At 35.2% G+C, this 8,011-nt stretch overlaps 1 pseudogene; it reads right to left on the reverse strand.

The window, feature by feature from the left end:
* Positions 1-4,346: 4,346 nt before the first annotated feature.
* On the reverse strand, positions 4,347-6,822 carry LOC107615767 (protein FAR1-RELATED SEQUENCE 5-like; annotated as a pseudogene).
* Positions 6,823-8,011: the final 1,189 nt, after the last annotated feature.

Here is an 8,011-nt window from a genome sequence, read left to right on the forward strand (position 1 = left end):
AATTTAAAGAGGAGAGAGAAAAATAATAAGATAGCACAAGATTTAAAATTTTTAGATCTAATGCTCCCTATTTTCGAAAATTTTGGAGGGAAAACACCAAGGAACACCAAACTAAAAATTTTAAAATCAAGTCACAAGGAAAACTCAAGAACACGAAGAAAGAACACCAAACTTAAAATTTTTAGAAAACCAAGCCAAAATTTTCGAAAACCAAAGGGAAATCAACAAGAAAACACCAAACTTAAAGTTTGGCACAGGATTTAATAGAAAAAATTATTTTTGAAAAAGGCTTTAAAAATATGATAGCCAATTACCATGAACATAAACACCACGTTCTAACTAACTGAGCTATAAATTTAAAGTGTTTTAATAAGGGATAAATAATAAAAGACTCTAAACCAAAAAAAAAGAGAAATTTTTCCTAATCTAAGCAACAAAATAAACCGTTAGTTGTCCAAACACGAACAATCCTCGGCAACGGCGCCAAAAACTTGGTGCACGAATTGTGAATCACACTTTTCACAACGCGTACCACTAACCAGCAAGTGCATTGGGTCGTCCAAGTAATACCTCACGTGAGTAAGGGTCGAATCCCACGGAGATTGTTGGTTTGAAGCAATCTATGGCTATCTTGTAAATCTTAGTCAGGAAGTCAATTATGTTTATCAGTTGAATTGTGAATAACCAAGAGAGCATAAATTAAAGGTTACTTGTTGTGCAATAATGGAGAATATGTTGGAGTTTTGGAGATGCTTTGTCTTCTGAATCTCTGCTTTCCTCTGTCTTCTGATTCACGCACGCACGTCCTCCTATGGCAAGCTGTGTGTTGGTGGATCACCGTTGTCAATGGCTACCTTCCATCCTTCCAGTGAAAACTACGCTCACGCGCTCTGTCACAGCATGGCTAATCACCGGTTGGTTCTCGATCCGGTTGGAATAGGACTTACTATCCTTTTGCATCTGTCACTAACGCCCAGCCTTCAGGAGTTTGAAGCTCGTCACAGTCATTCAATCCTTGAATCCTACTCGGAATACCACAGACAAGGTTTAGACTTTCCGGATTCTCATGAATGCCGCCATCAGTTCTAGCTTATACCACGGAGATTCTGATTAAGAGATCTCAGAGATACTCATTCAGTCGGATGTAGAACGGAGGTGGTTGTCAGGCACACGTTCTTGGTTTGAGGAAGGTGATGAATGTCACTGATCATCACCTTCATCACAGTTAAGCGCGAATGAACATCTTAGATAGGAACAAGCGTGTTTGAATAGAAAAACAGAAATACTTGCATTAATTCATCGAGACACAGCAGAGCTCCTCACCCCCAACAATGGGGTTTAGAGACTCATGCCGTCAGAGAATACAAAGTTTAGATCTGAAATGTCATGAGATACAAAATAATTCTCTAAAAGTTGTTTTTATACTAAACTAGTAGCCTAGGGTTACAAAATATGAGTAGACTATGATGGATGATGCAGAGATCTACTTCTGGGGCCCACTTGGTGTGTGCTGGGCTGAGACTTAAGCAATTCACGTGCAGAGGCCATTTGTGGAGTTGAACGCCAGTTTTTATGCCAGTTTGGGCGTTCAACTCCAGCTTTTGATCCTTTTCTGGCGCTGGACGCCAGAATTGGGCAGAGAGCTGGCGTTGAACGCCAGTTTACATCGTCTATCTTTGTGCAAAGTATGGACTATTATATATTGCCTGAAAGCCCTGGATGTCTACTTTCCAACGCAATTGGAAGCATGCCATTTCGAGTTCTGTAGCTCCAGAAAATCCACTTTGAGTGTAGGGAGGTCAGAATCCAACAGCATCAGCAGTCCTTTTTCAGCCTGAATCAGATTTTTGCTCAGCTCCTTCAATTTCAGCCAGAAAAATACCTGAAATTACAGAAAAATACACAACTCATAGTAAAGTCCAGAAATATGAAAATTTCCTAAAAACTAATGGAAATAAACTAGAAACTAACTAAAACATACTCAAAACTATATGAAATTAACCCCAAAAAGCGTATAAAATATCCGCTCATCAATTAGCATTCTATACTTCCAAGGTAATCAATTGTTAATATTAACACTTTATATTTTTACATTGTACCAAACTCTCAAATTATACAAATGCCAATGACTGCAACAAGCATCAACTTTCTTAAATCTTAATCATGATCACTATAGCCTTATTTTGTGCCACTTAAACACAACAGATCAGCTCTTTATGATGGATTTAATTTTGAGAAGTTCTATGGTGCTTACCAACATAATCATCATGTCATACGGACTGTATGTGTCGCTGTTGGGATGTGACATGTGTCTGTGAAGACTGGTCAAAGGCACTGTGTTGATGCGGTAACGGTAAGGGAGCTCATCGTGGTTCCGTTTTCCTTTTAGCCTAAATATATTAATTAGCGTAACTGAAGTGTTTATATTAAGTAGTAATATGGGCAGGTCTAGTGCTTGTGTTACTGGGCCATGGGGTGGTTTTGGGCTCTGGTAGTTGGATTTTTTGGCATTTTGAATTGTAAACCATCCTGTTTGTTAAATCATCCTGTTTGCTAAATATTCTAAACCCCGACGTGTTAACTAATTACCCTAATTATGTAAACTCATTTAAATCATAAACCTCAGTCTAATGCATACTGCTTGATTTATTATGCACGTATATCACGGTATATGCTACTTTATATGATGCAACTATATGTATCAATAATTTATCAAAAATTTATTACCCTAACAAAAAACCGCAGTGAATCATGACTTAATGCTTTACATATTTGCTCTTTAAATCTTTTTTCTTCGTAAACATTATAGAAAGGAATAAATTAAGAATTCATATTAATATTATTTTTTAAAAAAAATACTTGATATTTTTTACACAACAAGAAAAGAATTTTTCTTTCTATATTCTTATACCGAAACATGTTTGATGGATAAAAATATTTTTTTATATGAGATATCCAAACATAAAATGATTTTTACTTTTTCATGAAAAAATTAAAAAAAAAAAAAACTAAATTTGTTTGTTGATATTTTTCAGTTGATGATCTGTACTTTTTGAAGTATTTTTAGATTTTTTTAAGTAAATTTTGAAGCAATTGTCTTTTTGATATACATAATTATAAAATTAAATTACAAATAATCACGTTTTACGTTATTTCCAAATTTTTTTTGACAGCCTTGATAGTTAGGAAAGGTCATTCCCTTATTGTTATTGTTATATAAAAGAAATAAAAAATGTTTAAAATTTGGTTTCTGGAGAGAACATGGTAAAATATGAAATAAATTTAGTTAAAAAAAATTATAATTTTATTTTATTTGAATCAACTTAATTTTTAAATGAGCTAAGTTATTATTGTTGAGTTAACATATTTTTATTATAAATTTATCACATATTCATGCATAATATATTTGTACTCTTTATTATTATTATTATTATTATTATTATTATTATTATTATTATTATTATTATTATTATTATTATTATTAATTAATTAATTAAAAGGTACTCTTTATTGACATATTATAGTACACGTTATGCATGTTGAGTTGTTTATATGTAATTTTTTTATTTCTAATATGTTAATATATGATTAATTAATAATATAATATTACATCTAATGATAATAGTATTAATTTTTTTTGGAAAAAATTGTAGGACCATGACCACCTTAGGTCTTCCTTTAAATTTGGTGCTGATCATAATATGTATTATAATAGAATTAATCCTAATATAGTATCATTTATTTGGAGGAGTAGTTCTGATAGATTTGGTTGAAATTAGTTATAAATATTAGGTTCTGGTAAAATTTGTTGTTACTTGTTAGAGTTTATGGTTAATAGACTATGGTTTAATGTGTAGTTATTTAACGAATACACTTCGATATATAGAGGTTTAGATCTTAGGAATTTGTTGTAATTTTATTGTTAGAGTTTTTTAAACACGAAGTTCTATGGTGAGTTGAATAGACAATGTTTAGGGTATAGACTGAGTGGTTGAGTGTAGAATTCTAACTTTTAGTACCTCATCGTTTAACTTTAATCGTGTCCTAGAGATAAGTTACACACCTTTGTTTAACTAAGCTCTTGCATCATGCCAAATTTGGACGTATCTTTTTGGTCTAAATCAAGTTTTATCACGTTTGGATTAGAATAGAATTCGATAGCCAACTTAATAAAATCTGTTGCTGCACTAAAGAGAATCTAGAAAAAATACAGCAAGCAATTCTGTTTTTGATAAATCTGTAATAAATTCAATTTTAATCTGTTACTTCTAAATTTTGGCGAGGGTACAGTCAACACCCCTAATCTTTCGAAGAAACAAATTTCAGATTAATAAGACCTCGTTTGGTTAATTAAATGTCAATTGAAAATTCTGCCCTGTTTTTAGTAATTGGTTATGAATTTTCTGCAGAATGTTAGGAAGGTGCTCATGCTTCATGACGAAAAACATGTGCTTGCAGGGGTAGCCATGTTTGTTCCAAAAGTTGCAGCTACATTTCATTCTTCCTATATTTTTATCATATAAAACTACGATCTCTCTTCCGAGTTGCCCATACTCATCGATAGTGTAAATCTTCGTAGTCAAAGACCTTTGTAATCTAACCAGATTGACTGATGCAACACCTACGATCTCGTTTCAAACATCCCCGAATATTGCACGTGTATAATGACTCGCAGCGCAACGCTCTAGTGATTCCAAGCTTGTCGTTATCACCGGAACGCTGTCAATTGATCTAAATTGCACCAACAACTCGTTGTTTCGATAGTCACGGACCATCAGTTCCAAATTTTGAACAAGTTCAAGCATCCCATGCTTCGACTGAAGGAAGTTCTTTGCAACGCTATTTATACCTTCACACCTTGACGTCGTTCTTATACAAGCACAAAATTTATCCCTTAGGTACGCATTCGCCCACATATCCTTCTTCCCGAATACCTGATTTATCCAGAGGCTATCTTGCAAACTAAACTCCTCAACAGCCTGGCTCCATTCCGTCAAGAATTTGTTAACTGCAATGTCTGCATAAAGCCACCGACTAAATTGCGCGCGCAATCCTGCATCTTTTACATTTGACATGACATTCTTCTCAAAGTGCCACCTACACAACCGATGGGTTGCTCTAGGGAATACCACTCTCACAGCTTCCCGCATTGCTTCATCACCGTCGGTTACAACCACAGATGGCATCTTTTGGCACATTACCTCCAATAGGCTCTTCAATAGCCAAGTATATAACCCTATCATCTCATCCAACACTAGCCCAAAGCCGAAGATCGTGGTCTGCTTGTGATTGTTTGATCCTGAGAAAATAACCAGTGGTCTGTTGTACTTATTTTTTTTGTAAGTCGAGTCGAAAGCCAGAACATCTCCAAAATATTGGTAGTCCAACCTACTTCCCCCGTCGGCCCAAAACATATTTGCAAGCATTCTATCCTCGATCAAATTGTACCATGCCATCAGCATAGGATCAGCCTCTGCCTTTCCTTCTAGGTAGGCTATCGCAGATTCAGCATCTCCGTCAACAATTTGCTTACGCCTTTGCTTGTCAATATAATTGTATGCGTCCTTCTTTACAAATCCTACCAACGAATACCCACCCGACAATCCTGCCATATATCGCATTGTTTTTGCCGTCGATATCCCGCACTCACGGAATCCATCAATTTGCGCTTTCGCCCTTTCAGTCAATGACCTATACTTTGGGATTAGGTGTACCATTACCTGGGGAGTCAATTCATGGTTGTGGTTATTGTTGATCTTCCTCACTTGCCATACGGAAGCACTCTTATCTAGGTGAACAGAAAACTTCGCGTTGCAATTTGTTCTCGTCTCAGGGTTATGTACTCGCCTCCTATCCAGTCTATTATAGTGCTTAGGATCTCTCAATCCCTCCTTATTACAAAAAAAACTCATCCTCCTAACATTTCCATCATCATCCCTTCGTGAGTCCCCTTTTCGGACACTGAACCCATGATATTGACCAAAATTTTTGTAGAACTCATACGAATCATCATCAGTTCTAAAGGTCTTTTGCATAATATCTTCAACAGCCAAACCCTCAACATCTCCAAAATCCAAACACATTTGACTCTCTGTTTCGCTTCCAATAGTATAATTCAAAGTGTCCTCCGCCACCGCCTCATCACAGTGCCCGTTTTCTTCATTATTTTTCCCCTCACCACCATTGTTATGCACCGCATGTAACACCCTAAGATATATCCTATCTTTGAGGGTCTTTAAATAAGGTGCCACACTCGATAGAGAAAGAGACTGAACTTAATCGTTATGCAAGGAAGGGAGGAAGTGTGCGTGAAGAGGAAAATAAGCAGTACTAAAACGATAATAAGTATGAAATAATAAACTTATCCATGAGTACGGTTCAAAATAAAATGCTTAGAGGTAATTAAACAAAGGAAAGAAACTAATACGTCCTAACTAATTTCGTTGAAGAGGCTCCCATACTTGTGTCCTATCCTATCCTTGATCAGGACCCTTCAATTATTCACGAATCGAGGTATCCGTGGCTTTCCTCCAACACCTTTTCGCGCAGTGAAGATCTGGTTCCGTTGTGTGGGATGAACTAGGACTCGACGGGTAGCTGGGGTTCTCCTTCCACGAACTCTCGACCTAAGTAGATAGTTTGGAGCACGGTAGTAGTGGTCGTAACTACCCACGCGTGCTTCGAGGGGTCATACTCAGAAGTTACCTTCGGAGGCACTGCGTCGTCTCTATCTGCTATGCCATGTTCCTCTGGAGACAGTATGGGAAAAGAAAAGGGATGAGAACCTAACGTCTCAGTAGGAGTGCTATGCAACACCTCCATAACTATCTCCAGTCCACGTGCGGAATTTTAAAAGAACGTCGTATGATATGGCATGTAATATGAACCTCTTGTAAAGCGTAAAACATATAGGTAAAAAGGAAAGAACATAGAAAGAAAATAGAAGGATCACATCTTAAGTAACATCAACATAATCATAAATAAATCTTAAAAAAAAACATAAAAAATCAAACTTTCATTCATGCTTTCTCCTTTCTTAACTTATAACTTTTATGGAAGGTATTGAGCTCAAACCGGTATAAAAGGTGGGAGTCCCCTTCCCTTACCGAAGGTTCTTATCCCAAACGTTTTGGCGATCACCTTCCCTTACCGAAGGATCATATCGATATCTTGTCTTTGGGGGTCACCTTCCCTTACCGAAGGATCATTCCCTCAGTTTAATTTACAATTAGGTTTTGTTTAACCATACACGAGAGGAAAATCATATAAGAAGAGATCATGCAAGAAAAGGGACAATTATGATGATAAAGGGATATATGAAAAACATGAGACTCTGGCATATGTATGAATTTTAAAAGATCTTGGTAGTATAATGGCATGGATTGAAAGATGTCATATCAAAGTACAGGAAATAGGGCATTTTAAATAATTGCACAAAATATTAAGAAGTTATGTATTCTCGATCCTAAGGGAATAATATAATGGTGCAAACGATCATATACATAATAAGAATAGAATATATTAAATATTTGAATAACATATTTAGAAATCATGTACTCTTGACTTTAAAGGAGTATTAATAACATAATGATATAAGAGGTCACATAGATGCACATAATAGAATAGAATATATTAAATATTTGAATAAAATATTAAAAAAACATGTACTCTTGATTTTAAAGGAGTAATAATAACATAATGATATAAGAGGTCACATAGATGCATATAATAGAATAGGGTATATTAAATATTTGAATAAAATATTGAAAAAGCATGTACTCTTGATTTTAAAGGAGTAATAATAACATAATGATATAAGAGATCACATATATGGATATAATAGAATATGGTATGTTGAACAAGACATTATAAGAAGGCATGTACTCTCGGCCCTAAGGGAATATTAATAATATAATAATATAAGAGAGCACATAATAAAATGGCGTATATTAAATAGCTGAATAAGCATTATAAGAAGGCATGTACTCTCGACCCTAAGGGAATATTAACA

Source organism: Arachis ipaensis, chromosome B9, assembly GCF_059453495.1.
Source record: "Arachis ipaensis isolate K30076 ecotype BB chromosome B9, ASM5945349v1, whole genome shotgun sequence".
Classification (NCBI taxonomy): Eukaryota; Viridiplantae; Streptophyta; class Magnoliopsida; order Fabales; family Fabaceae; genus Arachis; species Arachis ipaensis.